This window comes from Staurois parvus, unplaced genomic scaffold, assembly GCF_062004578.1.
Source record: "Staurois parvus isolate SC_StPar_1 unplaced genomic scaffold, SC_StPar_1.0 ptg000270l, whole genome shotgun sequence".
In the NCBI taxonomy this organism is placed as follows: domain Eukaryota; kingdom Metazoa; phylum Chordata; class Amphibia; order Anura; family Ranidae; genus Staurois; species Staurois parvus.
Window position 1 is genome coordinate 992,692 of NW_028318066.1, and position 22,691 is coordinate 1,015,382.

A 22,691-nucleotide genomic window follows, 5' to 3' on the forward strand; every position below is an offset into this window, starting at 1 on the left:
CATGACCGATAAAAGAAATGAGGAGGAACTGTGAAAATCAGCAGATGATATTGCCCCACTAACGGTGCGAAAATCGGCCGATTATTCTTTTGGACGAAAAATCGGCCGATAAACGAACCGTCTATGGCCTGCATAATTCTTAGATGTGATTGCAGGCAGGTGCAGTCTATTTTTTCCATTGCTGGTGGCGCTCTACCACAGCAACATTGCAAAGAGAGGAGAAGTCAAGAGGAATACACTCTTTTATGTTTTCCTGGGTCACTGGAGAAGAGAACGGTGCACGTTTAGGAGACATTTACTGTACCTATAGGTAAGCTTTATTAGAGTCTTACATATAGGTAAAAATCAAAGAAGTGGCTTTACTACCACTTTAAATGCTTCCCTACCAGCGCATGTACAGTGGGGCAAAAAAGTATTTAGTCATCCACCAATTGCGCAAGTTCTCCCACTTAAAAAGATGAGAGAGGCCTGTAATTAGCATCATAGGTAGACCTCAACTATGAGAGACAAAATGAGAAAAAAAGTACAGACAATCAGATTGGCTGATTTGGAAAGAATTTATTTGCAAATTATGGTGGAAAATAAGTATATGATCACCTACAAACAAGCAAGATTTCTGGCTCTCACAGACCTGTACCTTCTTCTTTAAGAGGCTCCTCTGTCCTGCACTCATTACCTGTATCAATGGCACCTGTTTGAACTTGTTATCAGTATAAAAGACACCTGTCCACAACCTCAAACAGTCACACTCCAAACTCCACTATGGCGAAGACCAAAGAAATGTCGAAGGACACCAGAAACAAAAAATTGTAGACCTGCACCAGGCTAGGAAGACTGAATCTGCAATAGGCAAGCAGCTTGGTGTGAACAAATCAACTGTGGGAGCAATAATTAGAAAATGGAAGACATACAAGACCACTGATAATCTCCCTCGATCTGGGTCTCCACGCAAGATCTCACCCCGTGGGGTCAAAATGATCACAAGAACGGTGAGCAAAAATCCCAGGACCACACGGGGGGACCTAGTGAATGACCTGCAGAGAGCTGGGACCAACGTAACAAAGGCTACCATCAGTAACACACTACGCCGCCAGGGACTCAGATCCTGCAGTGCTAGACGTGTCCCCTTGCTTAAGCCAGTACATGTCCGGGCCCGTCTGAAGTTTGCTAGAGAGCATTTGGATGATCCAGAAGAGGATTGGGAGAATGTCATATGGTCAGATGAAACCAAAATAGAACTGTATGGTAGAAACACAACTCATCGTGTTTGGAGGAGAAAGAATGCTGAGTTGCATCCAAAGAACACCATACCTACTGTGAAGCATGGGGGTGGCAAAATCATGCTTTGGGGCTGTTTCTCCGCAAAGGGACCAGGACGACTGATCCATGTACAGGACAGAATGAATGGGGCCATGTATCGTGAGATTTTGAGTGCAAACCTCCTTCCATCAGCAAGGGCATTGAAGATGAAACGTGGCTGGGTCTTCCAACATGACAATGACCCCAAACATACCACCCGGGCAACGAAGGAGTGGCTTCGTAAGAAGCATTTCAAGGTCCTGGAGTGGCCTAGCCAATCTCCAGTTCTCAACCCCATAGAAAACCTTTGGAGGGAGTTGAAAGTCCGTGTTGCCCAGCAACAGCCCCAAAACATCACTGCTCTAGAGGAGATCTGCATGGAGGAATGGGCCAACATACCAGCAACAGTGTGTGCCAATCTTGTGAAGACTTACAGGAAACGTTTGACCTCGGTCATTGCCAACAAAGGATATATAATAAAGTATTGAGATGAACTTTTGATATTGACCAAATACTTATTTTCCACCATAATCTGCAAATAAATTCTTTCCAAATCAGCCAATGTGATTGTCTGGATTTTATTTTTCTCATTTTGTCTCTCATAGTTGAGGTCTACCTATGATGCCAATTACAGGCCTCTCTCATATTTTTAAGTGGGAGAACTTGCACAATTGGTGGCTGACTAAATACTTTTTTGCCCCACTGTATATATACGTCCTCGTAGGGAAGAGGTTATATCGTGGTCATGGTTGAGGTTACAATCATGATCCTGGTAACATTTTTTTAGCATTCAAGTTATCCAGCCGCTGGATTACTTTTACAGGTGGCAGAAAGGGTCCTACTCCCCTCCCACCACCGCCATTACCGGGCTCTTCCAAGCGACCGGGGAGCCCAGTAAGGATGCAACCAGCGGCATCCAGCTCCAGACTCACAGTAAGAGCAACTGAATTTGTTCCTCCCACTATGTGATGTCACAACCCGGAAGCAATGACGATTTAGTCACTTCTGGCTTCCGCTCTTTGTTTATTGGCCAGTGAAGCAGCCGATTAGATCGATCTGTGTCTTATCGGCTGCCTTGGCGTCCAAAGAAGAGATGGGGGTGGAGTCTAATAGACCCCCCATCTCTCCATGAAGAGTACCTGTCATTGCTATTGCTGTCACGAGGGATGTCTACATTTCTTGTGACAGCAATAAAAGTGGTTTTTTTTTTGTATGAAACAGTGCAAAATAAAATAAATAATAACATAAAAAAATGTAAAGAGCCCCCCATGCTGTGGTGAAAGCATTCGTTGGTCCGGCACACGTGTAAACAGTGATCGCACCACACATGTGCGGTATCACTGCAAACATTAGAGTGAGAGCAATAGGCCTCTTTCACATTGACGTCCATGTTTGTGCTCCAACATGCACTATTAACTGTGGGATCTTATATAGACAGGTTTATGCCTTTCCTAATCATGCCCAATCAACTGAATTTCCCACAGGTGGACTCCAAGCAAGTTGTGGAAACATCTCAAGGATGATCAGTGGGGACAGGATGCACCAGAGCTCAATTTTGAGTGTCATGGCCAAGGCTGTGAATACCTTTGTACGTGTTTGTTTTCATTTTTTACTTTTAATAAATTGCAAAGATTTCAAAATGAACTTCTTTCACGTTGTCATTATGGGGTGTTTGTAGAATGTTAAGGGAAAAAATGAATTTAATCCATTTTGGAATAAGGCTGTAACAAAACAAAATGTGGCAAAAGTTAAGCGCTGTGAATACTTTCTGGATGCACTGTATGAATTGTGGAATTTTTATATTTATATATAGTTATTACATTTTCTATATGAACTGAATTTTTTGAGGTATATTTACTTATCTGTGGGATACCTTTTTTGCATTATTTGATTTAAGGGGACGTGCGCACTTGTGTTGTATAGCATCATTTTTACATCTCTGCCTAATCACACATCTACCCAGAAATCAGTTTACTTCATTAGTGATCTCTGCAAAATAAACATTGCCTCTTTACACTCTCCTGCTTCCCTTGTTGTCACCCTCTCAAACCAAGCCTCTTATGATAGTTCTGCATCCCAGAACCTTACCGTGTTATCAACTGCTCTATATAAGGTTTCTTCTGCCACATGACACACTACTAATCCCCAGCTTTGGCATAATAATAGTCATAATGGATCCCTACATATGTAGCTGAACACAAGCAGAGGAAACCTTGCCTAAACAGAGATTTCCTTTAATAAGTCAAAACTTCATCATTTTAAATCTGGATTAAAAGCTGATATTCACTCATCAGCCACTTTATTAGGTGCACCTGTTCAATTGCTTGATAACACAAATTGCTAATCAGCCAATCACATGGCAGCAACTCAATGCATTTAGGCATGTAGACGTGGTGAAGAGAACTAGCTGAAGTTCAAACTGAGCATCAGGATGGGGAAGAAAGAGAATTTAAGTGACTTTGAACGTTGCATGGTTGTTGGTGCCAGACGGGTTGGTCTGAGTATTTCAAAAAGTGCTGATCTACTGGGATTTTCACGCACAACCATCTCTAGGGTTTACAGAGAATGGTCTGAAAAAGATAAAATACCCAGTGAGGAGCAGGTGTGGTCAAAAATGCCTTGCTGATGTCATAAGAAACTGGGCAGACTAGCTTGAGATGATATAAAGGCAACAGTAACTCAAATAACTACTTGTTACAACCAAGGTATGCAGAATACCATCTCTGAAAGCACAACATGTCAAACCTTTAAGCAGATGGGCTACAGCAGCAGAAGACCACACCAGGTGCCACTCCTGTCAACTAAGAACAGGAAACAGAGGCTACAATTTGCACAGGCTCACCAAAATTGGACAATAGAAGATTGGAAAAGCGCTGTCTGGTCTGATGAGTCTCGATTTCAGCTCAGATGGTAGGGTAAGCATTTGGCATAAACAACATGTAAGCATGAATCCATCCTGCCTTGCACCAATGGTTCAGGCTGGCCATGGTGGTGTAATGGTGTGGGGAATATTTTCATGATACTAGCAAGGTGTACCTAATAAAGTGGCCAGTGAGTGTACAAGACACAAATCTAGCTCTGTAATTATTACATCATTAGCTGTATTTTTAAAGCAGAACATCAGCCAAAAATAAGATAAACCCGAAAAGCCCATTAAAAGATAAAATAAAAGAAGCAAATGTAATTTTCACTTCCAATATAGAGCTCCCCTCCCCCACAGTACTTATTTGCTGCCACTAGATGTACTCAGTCTGACGGCCAGTATCATTCAACTCACTATTTTTTAGCCCAGGTTTTCCTGGACCTGCCCCAGCCAGTAATGAGCTCATCTTTCTGTTACTCTGCTCTCTCTTCCTACCAGCATGCTTCTTGTCAGCACATGAACTGCTCATTTATTTGTACTGCTTCTTCATCTCAAATGCCAGCACTGCTGTACAGGGACTGCAAGAGACTGATACAGGTCAAATTTAGGTACCTATATTGCTTGCACTGAAAAAATACTTAATAACGTGTTAAAGTTTACAGATTTTGCATGTGTGTATTATATATGTCTATTATATATGGGGCGGCACAGTGGCTTAGTGGTTAGCACATCTGCCTTGCAGTAAATGGGTCATGGGTTCGATTTCCAACCATGGCGCCTCCTGCCTGGAGTTTGCATGTTCTCCCTGTGCTTGTGTGGGTTTCCTCCAGATGCTCCGGTTTCCTCCCACACTCCAAAGACATGCTGGTAGGTTAATTGGATCCTGTCTAAATTGGCCCTAGTATGTGTATGTATGAATGCAAGTTAGGAACCTTAGATTGTACACCCCTTGAGGGTTAGGGACTGATGTGAATGTACAATATATATGTGTAAAGTGCGGCGTAAATTGACGGCACTATATAAGTACCTGAAATAAATAAATATATGCCAAGAGTTCAGCTTTAAATGCAGATTTGAATACATATGATTTTATTTCCAAAATATTTTAGCTGGAAGAAATATTGAAACATTAGAAAAACATTAGATTGATCTGTATGTTTCCCAAAACAACTTTAATGCAATTTGCACAAAATATATATTAACCCCAAAAATATAAGTCTGCTGATTAAAATGATATCACATAAGTGGGATTTTCAAGTAGTGCAGCAGAACAGAAAAGCTCAGATTAAAATGTTTTACTAAAAAGTAAAAGATTGTTTAGAAAAGCGCCACACCCTTAATTAGGACTTTGGACTTTCACAGATTGATTATTTGAACACTTTATGATCTATTTAATTATTTATATGTGAAATGTTTTATTTGATCTTACACTGATTTATGCAGTTTATTGAAGTTTTGTTGTTTCTAGCGCATTCCTATAGTTAAATGTAAAATGCTTTACTACCCTTTGGCACGGCATTGTGAAACAGGCAGGGAAAAAATTGCTTTGCATAAATTGATAGAATAACAATAAGATAAGATCAGTTCATATTGGCGAAGGCACAAGTTACCCTGATGGCAACATTTTTCATACTTTGCATTATGCATACAGGAACTTTGCATTCGCTTATGTGAGCAATCAATTCTTATGCGGTAAACACAAATGGCATCCATGTCATTTTTATGACATGGGGCTTAATCTGGGAAGGGAATATTTTTAGTTTTTTAATGTATTTACAGTATGTTTGTATATATCATTCCTTAAAGCTGAAGTTTAGTTAAAACTGTTGCATATCAAACTATAGGGGTAAATAAGGAGTTCTGTCATCCCAAATTTTTACAGCAAATTGGAGTATTTTGTTACATGGGATTTTAAAATACAGCACTCCAGAACACAGGAATAATCTAAGGTGACAAAAGTATGATACCATCCACTATATTTCTGTCCTAAAGAAGCACATATGTATGTGAAACATGTTCACCATCACCAGTTTCTCTGAGTGAAATAGTACTATTAATACAATGGATATTAGAATGTTCAGTGACATCAACAACACAGTTTTATTCGAAGGCACCATTTTTATGTGAAGTATACTCACCAGCCACTTTATTAGGTAGTGCCAAGAAAACATTCCCCACACCATTACACCACCATCACCAGTCTGAACCATTGATATATGGCAGGCTGGATCCATACTTTCATGTTGTTTATACCAAATTCTGACCCTACCATCACCAGCAACCAGTCTGTCCATTCTCCTCTGTGCCTGTGCAAAGTGTGGCCTCTGTTTCCTGCTCTTAGCTGACAAGAGTGGCACCCGGTGTGGTCTTTTGCTGCTGTAGCCCATCTGCTTCAAGGTTTGACGTGTTGTGCTTTCAGAGATGGTATTCTGCATGCCTTTGTTGTAACTGTTGGTTATTTGAGTTACTGTTGCCTTTCTATCATCTTGAACCAGTCTGCTCATTCTCTTCTGACATAAACAAGGCATTTTCATTCACACAACTGCTGATCACTGGATATTTCTCTTTTTCGGACCATTCTCTGTAAACCCTAGAGATGGTTGTACGTGAAAAATCCCAGTAGATTAGCAGTTTTTGAAATACTCAGACCAGCCCGTCTGGAGCCAACAACCATGCCATGTTCAAAGTCACTTAAATGCCCTTTCCTTCCCATTTTGATGCTCACTTTGAACTTCAGCAAGTCATCGTCACCACGTCTGCATGCCTAAATGGATTGAGTTGCCGCCATGTGATTGGCTGATTATCAATTTGTGTTACCAAGAAATTGAACAGGTGTAGCTAATAAAGTGGCCGGTGACTGTGTTGGTTGTGTAGCACCCCTGCCTTGGGCTGGTAAAATTTAGGAATATGGCTTTTTTATGTACAATATCCTTTTTAGGAAAATGGAATCTGTAAGTGTGGTGGATCAGTCACTGGATTATGAATATATATCTGACATTAGCCAATCCCTGGGAGACTGACCCAGAAGGTGTGGCTAGTGAGAAGGTAAATGTTTCAGGTGATCTGTTCAGAGCACTCTTCCCCTGGGGCTTCCCCCCTGGGAGAGAGCCTGTGTGTGTGTGTTCCAGAGAGCTACTGTGACTACACCTCAGCATGTGCTGTAGGTTGAGGGCCTGAGTTCCAGTTCACATATATGTTTGAACCGCATCCAATCCTTCTTGAGGGTGAGACACCAGAAGTTGCTCAAGAACTATGACTGTCTCTAATAGGGTCATAGATTTACTATCTTTCTTCTGTTACTATAGGGCCCAATACTGCTGAGACAAGATTTTTCAGGAAGCTGTCCTCCAACCCCCTCCCTGCATTTTGTTGAAGACCAGGAATAAATCTTAACAAAAAGACCACCTAGGCTGGAGCTTGAGTTTTTAGGTGTGCTCAAGACTGGAAACAGGGTGGACAGCTTCTAGACAGGTTCCCGTATATTTTCAGCAGTCCATTTGGGAGTTAGTGCTACATTTTTATTAATAAATTATATATGTTTGTAACCTAGGATGTATTCTAGTGTTCTGGAGGGCTGTATTATAAAATCTCATGTAACAAAGTACACTAGTTAAAAATGTTGTGGATACAGCCCCAGGGACAGAACTTGCCTCTAATGAAGTGTGTTCCATGTCCTGCTGGTTCCTGCTTACTGTAGAAATCTTCCTTTTGTTGCTGCCAGATGCTCCCTGCCTGAAACTCCCTGCAGCCACAGCTACCAACTTTCATTTGGAGGGAATTTCCTTATTTAAGACAAAATTCCTCAGTCCCTTGTGCAGCCTCAGTTGTCCCTCTTTTTGGTCTGATATGTACATCCCTAATGTACATTTTAATGTACTATTTTACTACCAAAAGTGTTATGCTGCACTAAACGTTTTAACCAACTTGCATATTACTGCATTTGTTATTTAGAAAAACAAATATAAAGGGAAAATAGGGTCAAAAAAGCGTGTGGTATGGTTCAGCTAATTATTCAATGATCTTTGTGGTTTATGTAACTGATGTTGTAGGAGAGATGTGTCCTTTGCCTACATACTGTGAATGTGTTATTCGCAGGGGCGGACTGACCATTTGGAAACTCGGGCACTGCCCGAGGGCCCTGGGTCAGTAGGGGGCCCCATGAGATGCCCCTGGTACCTTTTTGAGTTTGGGCAAGGACACAGGGGCCCCATGATCCTCTATTGCCCGGGGACCCCATGAGTTGTGAGTCCGCCCCTGGTCCCTCGTCATCATTTTATATTTAAGCTTGGAGGTTTGCTACATGAGTGATCTTGCAGCGCTGCGGCATTGAAAATTTAGGTTCAGTTAAAACATATAATATTAAAAAAAAAAAAATCAGCACAAGGGACATTACTTACAATTAATGTGATACATCCCTTGTGGTGATGGCTTTCGTTAGAATCATCAATCCCCTGATTACCCCCCCCCCCATCCCTACTGCCATAATCTTCTGGTGTGGCAGAGGTTAAAAAAGTGGACCTGTTATATGCACTCATCAAGAAGCCATACTACAGCTTCTAGTAATGAAACCTGACTTGTGAATGGAGGAGGTGGAACTTTAGTCCACCTATCCATTAATAACTCGTTTTTCATTCATAGAAGCTATAATACAGCTTCTATGGATGGAGGAGGTAGGTGTTGAAAGGGTGGGCATAGCCAACACTCTTGATGAGTGCATACAACAGGTCCCTTGGCTCTTTTAACCCCTACTGCACCATAAAATTATGTTGGCAGGGGTGCGCGTGTGGGAGGGGGGGGGCAATTGGAGGATGGATGATTTCAATGAAAGCAGAAGCTATCAGCACATGGTGCACTCCACATTGTCCCTTGTGCTGATTTTTTTTTCAACTTTTATTAAACTTGGCCTTTAAGATCAGTGGCTGTAATTAGTCTTCCCTTCCTTCTCTCTCACCAATTTCCTAGAATGCAAGAGTTCTTTGAATGAAGGATAGGTAGATGAATGACAGGATCAGCCTCCTCCATTCACAGAGAGCTTTGCATTTTGTGCAAATGAATGCTACAAGTTCTGTGAATCAATGAGAGAGGAGGACGATGAGGGTGAATGGTGTAGATGCTTTACAGTCCCAGTCACTGATTTCAACCCCCTCAGCATGAGAAGATCACCGCTGTGGGGAGTATCCAGTGTCAGTGGAGGGAAGATCTTCACTGTAAGCTGCAGCCAACAGGACAAGAAACCCACTTCTTTAGAGGTAAGTTATACCCCTGGCACTGTATCCACAATATGTTAAAGTAAACGTTAGCTTTAATTCCAGTGTCCAATTACCATGAACATTGCATGGCCACCATAAACTGCAACTCCTTGAAAAATTGACCCATTCACTGCACAGCGGTTTTCAATCTACCGGCCCTGGCATTCACCTCATCCTTCCTCCGCTGCTGGCTCTCAGTGCACTGTTCCTTACAAACCCATCTAACTCAACCTGCCCCCTGACCTCCAAAGCTGCTCTGCCAGGACCCTGCTCTTCAAGGGTCCATTCACACCAGATGAGCTGGCACCTTTTTTTTCAACGTATGCCAAGGCAAGGACCTGTAAAAAATAAGGTATGTGGCAGTTCACACTACATGTGTTGTTTTGATATGTGCTGGTTTGCATTGGAAAAAATTAGAGCAAGCCCTACTGTTTTCAGCTGAACACAACACATGGTAAAGTATATCAGTGCAACACAACACTCCTCAATGCACAGGAAAAATGGCAGTCCAGAAAAAGTTTGGATCCCCTGCTGTGCTGTAGACCCTTTGCATGTTCTAGAAAGTGAGGATAAAACTGCATGTTAAAACAATGCAACACAGTGAGGCATACTAATGCACATCAGTGCACATGCGTTTACCTGTGCTGAACGGACACTGTGGTGTGAATGGACCCTAAAACACCCTCCACACCGATCCTCCACTCACCTGCTGACCAACCTCTCCTATGCCTCACCTCTGTCAAATATTTTCCACCCCCATGCAGCCCTCAGATCAACATAACTGGCACCTGGGACTTCAAAGTTATAGACAAACGTCTTTTATTTAGTACACTGTTTAAAAAAAAATATACTGCACATTTTTTTATTATAAGCTGACAAATGGTTCAAAATAGAAAAATGGCATTTTGATATTTTTATTATTTACACATTTTTTTATAAAATGTTTTTATATGGTAAAAAAATTTGGTACATTTCTAGAATATGTCACACCTCCTCATGTTTTTATCCTTTACACATGCTGCAATTACAGAAGAAAACACTGTTGATGTGACCTAAATATAGTGTGCGCCTAGCTTCCTCTTTGACATGACAACACAGTGTATTTTTAGCTTTGAATTCCAAAGTATGGGTTGTCAGCCCTGCCTACTTCATTTCAGATGCAGCACAAAGAACACAGACCTCTCCTTCCCCTTCCTCTCCATAAATTTGTGTATAAGCACAAGATGTTATCAGCTCACAATATTTATGGCAAAATCAGCTGGTGTTTTTGCACATAATAACAGATATAATAAAACACTTTCAATGGTATATTTAGTAGACCAAAAGTAGAGAAGTTCATTGTTAGGGTTTCTAAAGGCCTTTAACCTGGTATTTCTCTAACACAACATATGAGGATAACATTAAATGTATAGATGAGCAAATCAATCAACATTAAATTATGCCTCTCAATCACCAGTTTTTTCTTTGTTTTTCTTTTTTTTCTTTGTATGCCTCTCAATCACACCTATCAGACTTAATACTCAGTTCAGTGGTAGGATATTCCTTTCAGGATATTGGTTATTGTCTTTATCTGGAGACCTACCAATCCATGGATCAAAGCTAATGTAGCCAGGTGCTGGCTACTGTAAAATGGAATGGAGAGGACATTATCAAAGAGAGCCATAGACTACCTACGTCCATTTTAATGTCCAGGACACAGACCATTACATCACTTCTTGCCTATAGAGGAGGGGAGCTGTTCTTCCTGAACAGAGCACGGGATCTTGGGACCTGTAGTTCTGCAGTCAATTCTCATTGTATTTTAGAGCCACTTCGTAACTAAGGATTATGGAGAGCTTATATATTTGACTGCTTCTGGGGGGCTTGCTGTCTCATCCCAGGAACATTAAAGAGGACAGTTGGAGGCTGCTGCTTTGCATCCAGTTGCATTGGAACTTGGCAGACCAGTTGGTGGTAGTGACACACCGTTAATTCATCTGTGCAGCTTCACTGCAGATAATCAAAGCCACTCTCCACTATCCCACAATCCTTACAGCCCTTCTCAGCATCATCCGTCATGGCTGTCAGCACACCAGCAGCCTGCTCTATCACCACTGCTTCCCCTGCGCAGTTATAAAGAACTGCTCAGCTCATCCTGAAGTGCTGGAGTTATATCTGTAAAAGATTGGTGAGAGGGTAGCTGCCTACCTTTCTGTTTACCCAGTTGTATAAGGACACTGCTAGCAGACACTGGCTTATCCAAATCAATCAAGGAATCCTTGCTTGGCTATTCCCTTAGTTCTGTCTTCAGATCTGACTCTGTCATTCTTCATTACTTTTCACCTTTAAAAGGGTCCCAACATGCTGGCAGAAGATACTATACCCAACATTTAGATTGACTCTATTCCATATCCACAACTTCTTTTCACTTATGTGAAGGGGCACCCCTCCTTTATACACATATCCATAAAAAAGCATTCATGTGGTTCCATTGTGATGCACCAGTGGTCACAATGCAGCTGGCAGTTTTCTTAACCCTCTCCCCCACAACCAGTGTTGCACTCTCAAAAGGCACCATTGATGCACAGAGGGTATGCAAAGTCTGCTGACATTACTCAAGCATTGATATTCAGTTTGTGTTACCATTGGATATTCCTTCAAATTGTGTACATTGCTGTAAATAGTTTGTAATCCCTTAAATTCTAATTTGAGCCATCTTTGAGATATTATGTACAGTTGTGATTATTGAAATATTGTATCCATTGCTCTTTTTTACTGGGTATTATTGGTAATTAGTTTGTTGAGCATTTGTGGTTTAACCATGCCTGAACCTAGAGTGTCAGAAGGGTTGAGGAGTTTGAATGGTCAAGGCAGCACCAGAGGAAAAGCATCATTCAGTGGCTCCTACAGGGGTAGAGCTACACTTATACATGTTGCATCAAGGTAAGCATGTTCATTCTGTCCAGCAACTTTAAAAAAGTTCATGCTCACTAGTAGGAATGAGCTTCAGGTTGAAGATGAGTTCCTCAAACTGTCTTCAAAAAAGGGCAAACAAACTGGCCATATACTGTATATGGTGAGTGTGCCCGGCCAAACCTTAATATGTAACTGTAGCAATCGTGCGCACAGATATGCACGCAGACAACCATGTTGCTAAAGATCCTCCATCTTGTGTCATTCTCACTCCAAATCAGTCCCCCCCTCCCTTTTTGTTGTATGGCATGTGGTCTGTGTGTGTGCTGAGTTCAGTAGTGCATCGGGCACAGCTGGATACACTTCATGGTTGTAAACCCAATTAGCTGGTGCCATAGTGTCTGGCAGACTCTTGCTCTGAGCTGATCATAAAGCTATAAACCCGTCAGTCACTGAACCTGAAAGCATTCCCGAATAGCAGTAAAACCTACATCCCATTTGAAACCACTTTTTCCTACAATTTCATAACTTTCAGCAGGAAATACGTACAATGAAACAAAGCATATATTCAGATAGGTCAGTTTAATGCGAGTCACCTGATACCTTACATCCCTAGATTACGTCTAGCCGAGAGCAGAAAGCGATATCTCCTTAACCGTCCCAAGCAGATATGTCATATCTGGAGTCTGGATGTTCAGAATATCATTCTGCATATTATCCTACCAGTGGATGGGATGCTACATGTACCTATGGAAGGTTACTGACCATGGAATAACTTGGGAGGGATTTTGGTCCTAGCCTGGGTCTCCGCCTAAAACCCCCTCCCCAAATGAGGCGATTGGCCTTTGGCTTCAGTAGACGCCCCCTGCTGGAGGACTAGAAAATATGCTATCAGGCCTGGAGAAAAAAGATGAAGAGATCTCCCTTTTAACATCAGGAACCAACTTTGGGAGAAACGGTACCCTTTTGTTCAGGACACTTGAATCTGCTTAAACCAGGACTCTAGGAAGTATTCTACCTCTCTAAACTTCTTTCTGTTATCTCTCTGGTTGTGTTATTGCTCTCTGTATTTATATATATATATATATTGGCTACATCTTTTTCTGTAAATATTTTTATTGCACCATTTTGACCTTTTTAGTAATAAATCTTATTTTCTGAAAAGTGTTGAACTGTTTCGAAAGCTCTTTAATGCAAACTAAGAATCCCTGTCTCTGAAGAGCGCTACTGTGTGTTTTAAACTTCTGCATACATCTGCCTGCAGTGACAGTGTGTATACAGATGCTTATTCAAACATCATAGTGTTACTGCTAAGATTGGTGAGTTTCCCCCTCTGTATGAAAAAAGGTGATGGTGGCAGTGTGAAGGGTTAATTGCGTAATTAACCTGACCCAGTAACAATCGCTCTCAGGCTGCAGCACATAGATTGTGGTCCAGTGAGCTGGAAAATCTTTGTGCAGGGTGCAGCTGAGCGTGGCATTGTTATACACATGACAGAGCGGTTTTAGATTGGCTAGTCCTTTGGTCATGAGTTGGTGAGAAGGGCTGGGGGTGCGACGCCGCGCCTGTCACAGTAACACCCTGCTATAAATGTCTAATGCAGATTGTTTAAGCCAACACTAGATGACAGTGTCCTGCAGAACAGTAGCAGGCACATGTTGAAGAACAGCCATGTGGAACTTGTATTCTGAATTGCAAGATTTCACTGAAGAACAGTGTACCTGGGAACTACATTTCTCGGAGGAGCTTGCATGTGGGCAGGGCATATATAACTAAAATCCTGGGATACTGACCAGGAAGTGAGAGGGAAAAGAGCGAGAGAGGAGGAAGTGTGCTGACTGCTGGAGTGTTGGACCAGGCCGCGGAGCCAGAGTCCGAGAGGGAGGAGAAGCAGAAATAGTCTGTTGATCGTCAGCCTTGCTTCACTGACCAGTGAGCCAAACTGCAAGCAGAAACCAGCCAGGACACCGAATCGGGACCGGAGAGTCTGTGGGGGCCCCCATCTGCAAGAAAAGATGGGCCACAAAGACCTTTCGAACACCATTAATAGGGTGAGAGTGTTCCATACACCCACTAACTGAGAGAACATTGACAATTTCATCACATTGGCTATCTACCTGCACATAGTTGCGGACATTACACTTAGTTACCCTATTTTGTGGCCTAGTTCTCCCACAGTTGAAACACATTTGCATTACAGTCTCATCATCCAAGCTGACTGCAGGACACAGCTGCAGGCCACAATACAGCAGTGCCCACTGAAATAGCAATTTACCATTCCCAGTTGAACGGGATTTCTACTACTATTGCCTGTGGCCCTTGTCACCCAGAGAGAGAGTTGTTCTTGCTTACAGACACTTATGCCAACTGTTACACTTTACTACTTCAAATCTGACCTTGTTTAGTGCCTTAAAGGGGACTTTACATCGGTTCACCACCAGTAAGAGAAGTACTTATTAGCTATTATCTATACCTTAGATCATCTTCACACCAATTGGGCCCCAACTAACGTGCAGAAGACTCCATATTGTTCTTAAAGGGACATTGGTTGATTTATAGATGAGAGCTCTCTCCATTTTCAAATCCAATCCTTGCCATCAGGTTCTGAGGACCCGCAGTGAGCTTACCCATTTATTGATAGTTGTTGTCGCTCGCTGGGGATTCAACAGTCAACTCAGATTGTAGGCAGTGGATTATTTCTGAAAGAAGCCTGCTAACAGTTACTGGTACTTTTCTGTGGATGCTGATACTTTTACTGAAAGTTGACAAGAGTGATTATAATGCTAATATATTAGCCAATGCTATTTTGTGTTTTGTTTTTCAACAAGCTACGTTCAAATTCAATACAAACTTCATATTGATTTACACTAACTTGTGTGTGATTCCCTTTTTCAGTGGTGACTTATTCGGGTTACAAAAGTGCGGTGGTATCAGCAGAGGTTGGGCTTTCATAAAGAGGTCCAGATTGACAGGGAACCCAAAAATGAATAAGCAACCCTTAAGGGGATAGTGCTACATATATTTGGTCAGTGATGTCACCCAGGAATCTTAGAGCGGTTTACATTCCAGCAGTGCAGGGGATCTGTAATTTCCAAACAGGAGTAGCAGCGCTGTCATCAGCAAGTCATCATGATGGCAGGTCAACATTTTAATCAACATGGAACATGATGAGTGATGGCAACGATGTTGACCTGAGCCACAATGACCAGCCATGTCTGACAATTTTCACCTGCTGCTACTCCTGCCAGAAATAAGAGATCCCCACAGGATGCTGTATGTAAACAGGCTGCCAGTGATCCTGGGCAATGTCACTGATTAAACATGATTATGACCCTAACTGGTCAATGATGCTACCCAGAAGTCAGCCAGTGATCTATCATCTGGAGATGTTAGTGCTACCTCTAATGTCACTGCTGCAACCTAATGGAATTTTAAAGAAGTAAATCCTACTGGATCCACAATTTCCCTCAGGTTTATGGCATCTCCAAAACATGTTATTTAAAGGAAATGTGTATTTTTAATGTGGAGCTGCAAGCTGCAATAAAAGCATAAGCATACAAATTGGCCTTGAAGAGGCCAGAAAAATAATAACAAGATTTGGCTCCCATAGATTTCAATCTGGTTGGGTAATATATTGAGGTTTAATAGACAATGTGCTGGATTCACCAAAGGCTAATCCTCTTCATTTTACTGTAAGTGCAGAGTAATTTCACTAGCAAAAACCATCCATGTGCACCCAACTTAAATCTGTCTTGTTTCTGTCTCACTGCTTCTGTTTAGCATTGTCATACTGTGCAACAGAATTGATAAATCTTCCCCAGAGTATTGTTTCAACAGCGTATCCCATTAATTTTTAGTTTTTTTGCTTACCAACAGAAGACTACAGGCAACAGATGATGCAACAGCTGACTGAAGAATACCAGGCTTTTTTAGGGGGAAAACAGCAAATTAACCTGTCTCTAAAGCAGCATATTCAGGCCCTTTTTTAGAGGCAGATGGTACTACAGGGGCCGATGTCTACACCTAAACAGCTGGTTCTGAATGCTTTATTGAAATGGTCCCTAGATGTCAATGAGGAAGCCTACATCTGCTTTTTGAATAGATTTGTGGAATATGAGAAGCTACCCAAGGAGCAGTGGGCTAACATGCTAGCACCCTTTTTTTTAAAAATGGAGCCCCCCAAAATGCTTACTTTGACTACTATATTTGGAGTATCTTACACTTAGAGGATAACTACTAACCAGTCTTGTGGCCTCTATCAAACTTGTATCAGAATGGGAGTACATTGTGTACATAGCGAAGCTAAAGCCTACCCTAGTGCCGTGCTCTCTGTGACAACACCTAGTGAAACTGCAAAGCATGTCGTGGGTGTGGATATGATTTTGTTACACAGTGAAATACTGGGCTGTGATTTTTCCACTGTTTTGGTAACTGTCCTGAAAATGTGTCGAAAGTAAATGATGTTACTATTTTTCCTGAACTTGAAGGGGATATTAACACCCTACAAAAGAGGTACCTGACAACATCCCACTAGTGGTCAGAGCAGTAGGAATAAGAGAAAACTGCCTCTGTGCCAGAAATTGTGAAAGATTATGGGAGCACACAGTTGGAGAATCCCAATTTGACAAATACTTGGAAAAATATAAAGGTGAAAAAACGGGGTACCTCACAAACCAGAAGATAGCCTGGTATATCCCCATTTTTCAATCTACCATGACTTACAGTATCTAATAAAGACAGAATGGAAGCAAGTTGTGGAACAGCTGATGGTTCCTCATTCTCACACAAGGATGGCAATTTGATTTGGCCCATTCTCATGCTTTGGGAGGCCATTTAGGAGTATAAAAACTGCTGTGTCTAGGGTGCAGCACTCATAGTCACAGCACTGATATCTATACGATCTGGCTTCAATAAAAGTGGCACTTTTATTTACATTGCGATTGCAAATTTGAAAAAAAAAGGTGTGGAGTTCTGCTTTAAATAAAGAGGATATTAAACAGCTCATTCTGTGACATATAACTCCTGTGCTCACCCCTGAACATTAAACATTGGAGTTACAAGGGCAGCATGACTTTTTTGTAAAGAGATAACATGAACTAAGGTGAATAAACTGAAGAGGAAATGAATGTTTACACTGGTCATTGGGAGGCATCTAGCTGATTTCATCCAGATGTTCATGTATATGCAGTGTAATTCAAAGCTGTGTATTCTCATCTGAAATGACCACTAGGACTACAACTAGCAGAGACATCATACCACTGTGTTCTGGAAGAACAGATAACTCCTGCACAGATAATGACCTTGAATGATTTTCCTCTTAAAGTAAATTATTTGTGCTTTACAATTCTAAAAGATTTCCATTATATCAGAATATGTATATATAGCATATCAAGGAATGGGTTTGGATGGGGAATTTAGAAAACACGTAATACCCTTCCAAAAGAAGCAAAGACTACTGTGAAATGCAGTGGTGGTAAATGTACATGATATAGGTGGACGTAAGCATCACCCCTGACATCACCAATGGGCCACATTTCATATTCAATGAATGTAATGTTAGGGGGAAATATCGGAGGCAGAAGACGTGTAGCATGAAAGACTGAAAACATGCTAAAGAGGTTGTTGGAGACTGAGGACATGCTTCAAGAGACTCATTAAACAAGACTGCTAGAGATCACTGCCTTTGCAGTCCCTCTACAAGTCAGTGCTTTCACATTTGTTCTGCCTACAACCCCTTTAAAGGATAAGTTCACTTTGTGAGTAAAAATAATACATGCACATTTTTGTTGCGAGTAAAAATAATACATGCATTTTTTTTGCGAGTAAAAATACATGCACATTTTTTTGCAGGTAAAAAATATGTGCATTTAATATTTTTGGTTGCAGGAGCCTGTAAAGCATTGCACCAGCAATCAGAAGATCGCTGATGCCATGCAGGTCTCCTGTAGATCTGTCAGTATATCTGCTTGCCGTATGGGCTGTATGGGCAAGCAGACATACTGACAGGAGGATTCAATGAACTACCATGGTGCTCCACAGCACTGTGATAGTTCATTGAGAACTACAAGTGGACAGCCACTAAGGCAGACTAGTTCATTCATTCACAGAACACTGTGATTGAATGACGCAGCAATGTGGGCAGAGCCCTGCATGGGCGTGCTGTTTTTAAAAAGTGACAGCTAGTGTGGGGAAATTCTCCTCGTACTGCTGTCACAGGGAGGGGGGATTGGGCAGCAGCTGCAGCATTGGGAACATGTTACATTTTCCACCATAAGGCTCCATGCACAGAGGGTGTTTTGATAATGCTGGTAACGAAAGCTGTGTAAAGTCATGTTAAAAACAGGAGTTTTTCAGCGTTTTTTGCATTAGTTTTTAGCGGCGTTTTGCTGCGATTAGCGGTGTTTTTCCACGGTTGCATTTTTTTTTCGTTTACTGCGTTTTTCAGTGTTAGAGCATTTTTACAGCTAAAAAAGTCTCTAGAAACCCACTAGTTCAGGGTTTTTTTTCCAGCGAAACAACGCTGATTACAGTCTGTGTGCATGGACACATAGGATAACATGCTGGGGGGTTTACTGGCTGTAGAAAAAAATGTCAAAAGTCAAAAACAGACGCTGTAAAAACGTCAAGTGTGCATGAGAGCTAAAAATGGGTGGAACATGTAACATGTTCCCAAGGAGGAACTTATCCTTTAAAATTAGTGTGCAACATTTGAGATTTCTTTAGCAAAATGCATTATGAAAGAGCAGAAGAAAAGTAAAAAGTAAAAAGAGACAGACAGAAAAAAGTAAGAATGTAAAATAAGAAACCCTAATATAATAACTACTGGAATTCACTCTGATGAATATGTTTCCTTCGCTGGCTTGAGTAGCCAAAAACAGACTGCTGTCTGTAAGAGCCCTGAGGGCCACACAATAAGTGGCAAAGGCTCACAATTTGGACACCAGGTGTGTAATGTTATTTTACATGTCAGACCCAAAGTGAATTAAATGTTGAAAAGTACAACTAAAGGTAGTCTTTTTTTTTCTGTTTAGTTTTGGGCAGGTAAGTATCTAAGTTGAGGACAACCAATTTGCAAAATAACCCACATTAACATGTATATGGTAATGCATCATAAATGTCTGAATCAGCCCTTAAAACGACACAAAATTAAAGTTGCGATCAGGTATAAAGTACAGACAAAAATAGGACCAAATCCTGGTACATTATATGTGGATAAAGCCCCAACAGTTACTGGTATTGTCAAAGCTTATCAACCTGCTTCTCACATATTCCTACTGGCCAGTGAGGCAAGGTATCATAATAATAAGTCAATAGGGGAATGTGTAGTAGATGGAGAGGAGTGGACACACTTCTACACTACAAACAAGTCCCAGAGGTTTCCCTAATCAGAATCATGGGATCTTGACTTAGTAGTAGGGACTGCAGGCTACTGCACATGTTTCCTGCTGCTGTCATTCTATAGTATACCCAAGCAAATTTCTTTTTTTAAATCCAGTGTGTTGGGCATTAACTTACAGCCTGTAAAATTGGCATTAAACCTAAAGCCCCTTGATGAGAATTATTTGCACTGATTTTAAAGAGAGTGTCTAATGTTTTACTACTTGTACATTAAATGCTAAAACAGTAAGCCATTGTTGTACAATTGCTGGTGGAATGCAAAACTTCAGAGCACCGCCTTCCATCACGGGCTCCTCATGGCAATGCCGTACTGCATCAGATGACAATGGCCTAACAAGAAAAGCAAATTCATACTCTCCTTGATACCAAGTACAATATCCTTGGCCAGGTGGGGTCTATTATGCTTTTTAATTACCATTAGAACTGTGATTTCCAGACATTGGAGATCCGTGACCACCCCTATGATTGCAGAATGGTTTACTGAACTCTCACACATACTGCGTTTGGAAGAACTGATGGCCCAATATCACAACAAATACTCCTCCTGTCTAGATACATGGTCTGTTTGGGTAGTCTCTTTTGGATTCCCCCTGATTTGTATTCATTTTCTCATTGTCATAAGCATGTGACATACAGATTTCAGGGTACATTAATCCCCCTGACACTCAAACTCTTCCACCCTCTCTTTAACTCTTTTTCTTTTTCTGACGTGGTCTCACCCTCACTTTCTTTTCACTTTCTTCTTGATCATTACCTTACCTCATTGATCCATGCTGGACCCTACACAGTGGGCCATTATAAGGGCCATTACCCTTTGGACACTGACTGTAGTCTCATACTAAGACTATACACACTCTAAGACCCATGAGAGGATCTGATGGACCTAACTGATGCTAAATACGTTACCTTCACATATTCCATTCTCCAGGACTCAATTTCATCTCCTTCTTATGTGGAGATTTTCTCTATGAAACTATAACATATAACATAACAGAACTAAGTTACATTCTCTTCTTCTTTATTTGTCTATGCAGGCTGTATGTAACAGTCCAATGTTAACAGATTATTGTTCTACATGATTTGACTTCTACTTCTTCCTTGTGCTGTCTAAATTTTGTCCTGAATAACACTTTATTCTGTAAAAAGAAAATCAAATTCTAGCAGCCAATGACTTCTTCTTTACAAGTAAAACTGTAACTTCTAACATTAGTTATTAGAATACTTATGTCCAGTCTGTATCTGTGGAATGTGTTTCATGTAGCCCACAACATAAATATGAATACTGTGGAGGACCCAGTGCAGAAGTCAGGGAAATATACAGTTTTTTTGCAGATTTTCACAGACCTCCATTATTATTCTATATATGCTATATGATGAGCGGTGCATTAGCTGGAAATATGCTATATACTGAATTGACCCAGTCCAGCATCCACTACTCCATCCAATACCTCTGACAGAGCAGCTACCCCCTCCTCTTCTGACTCTTTATCAATAGAAGTGAAGCTAGAACAAGTCTTCCTGTAATGTCTTCCTTTGCACAGGACTCAGAAATTGGGGGCAATATTGATTGAAGTGTGGCAGACCTGCTGATTATCACTCCAACACATTTTATCAGTAGTTTTACAGCCTCTGAGCTGCAATAAAATAGAAAGCCTATTGTTCCAATTGCTTCAATCAAACTGCAGAGCAGGCTCTGGTGTGCATTACAAAATGATCTGTATGGGTATGTCCACATAGTCACTCAGAAATTACACACGTTATTTAAAAGCCAAACACAACCCATGGAAAATCACTTAGCCTCATATCTACATGTAATGTCTTATGTACTGTATATACAAACCACCGTGTTGCAGCATTTAAGGCACATAAAACTACCAAGGTCTATTTTTGTGTGGCTCATGTAAATGGAAAAAAAAGAGTGACCCTTTGTAACCAGCACATGTTGTTGACTATGCAAGTAGCAGGTACAAATCGTTTGACCGTGACTTTTGCACCAGTTTTTCATGGAATACCTTGCAGAGCAAAACTGCAACCGCCTTCTTACAATCAAATTTGCTGCAATCAGTAGAGACTCTGCAATTAATGTCATGACTATTTTATTTGAACTTCCTAGTGATAATGGTGAATGTACAGAAACATTGCATTATATATTTGTAACACCCAAGTAATATATTTTCTAAGTAATACGTTTTATAATGTCTTTATGGAAATATTGAGCTGTAAATAATATATACATTTTTTTTTCATAAAACTGAAGTGGAATTTTCTTTAGAAAAAAAAAATCATACAGGCAAGATTTTAAGGCTCCATGCACACTGCGCATTTGATTACGCTGGTAACATTAGGTGCGTAAAGTCACATTAAAGTCACATGTGTTTTTCAGCTTTTTTTAGTGTTTTTGCATCAGCATTTAATGGTGTTTTGCCGCAATTAGCTGCGTTTTTCCGCGTTTGTGTTTTTTAACCAACAAAAATTTTTTGGGGTAAAAAAAAAGTCCAAAAATGCTGGTTTGTGGCTGTTCACCACATTTTTCAGCATTAGAGCATTTTTACAGCTTAAAAACTCCTCTAGAAACCCGTTAGTTCTGTTTTTTTTTCCAGCCAAAAAACATTGATTACAGTCTATGTGTGTATGGACACATAGGATAACATGCTGGGGGGTTTACTGGCTGTAGAAAAAAACGTCAAAAGCCAAAAACAGCCGCTGTAAAAACATCAAGTGTGCATGAGGGCTTAAGCAGAAGAGAAATAGGGGAAGATTTACTAAGGCCAGCCATACATGGGTCAAAATTCAACCGATTTTTCATCAGAAAATCGGACCTAAGAATAATCGGCCAATTCTCGCTCTTTTAGTCGGTCAATGGCACTGGCCGATTTTCGTGGTTCCTCCCCTTTTCGATGATCAGGCATGTTGGAAAATTAGTGAAAAACTACAGATTTTCGACTCAATGATGGTCAAATCGTATGATCGTTATTCCGAAAAGAATATGT

The 22,691-nt window shown here is 40.9% G+C and overlaps 1 protein-coding gene and 1 long non-coding RNA gene across 2 annotated transcripts in view; one reads left to right on the top strand and one right to left on the bottom strand.

Annotated features, from left to right (window-relative positions):
- The window catches only part of LOC149459167 (uncharacterized), a 34,374-nt gene extending 31,431 nt beyond the window's left edge, over nt 1-2,943 (top strand). The window contains exon 2 of the long non-coding RNA XR_016313323.1: nt 2,784-2,943. This is a non-coding gene — a long non-coding RNA (uncharacterized LOC149459167). The remainder of the gene's footprint in view (nt 1-2,783) is intronic.
- Nucleotides 1-22,691, bottom strand: part of RBP1 (retinol binding protein 1) — a 51,008-nt gene that overhangs the window by 18,385 nt on the left and 9,932 nt on the right. The gene's annotated exons all lie outside the window — the stretch shown is intronic.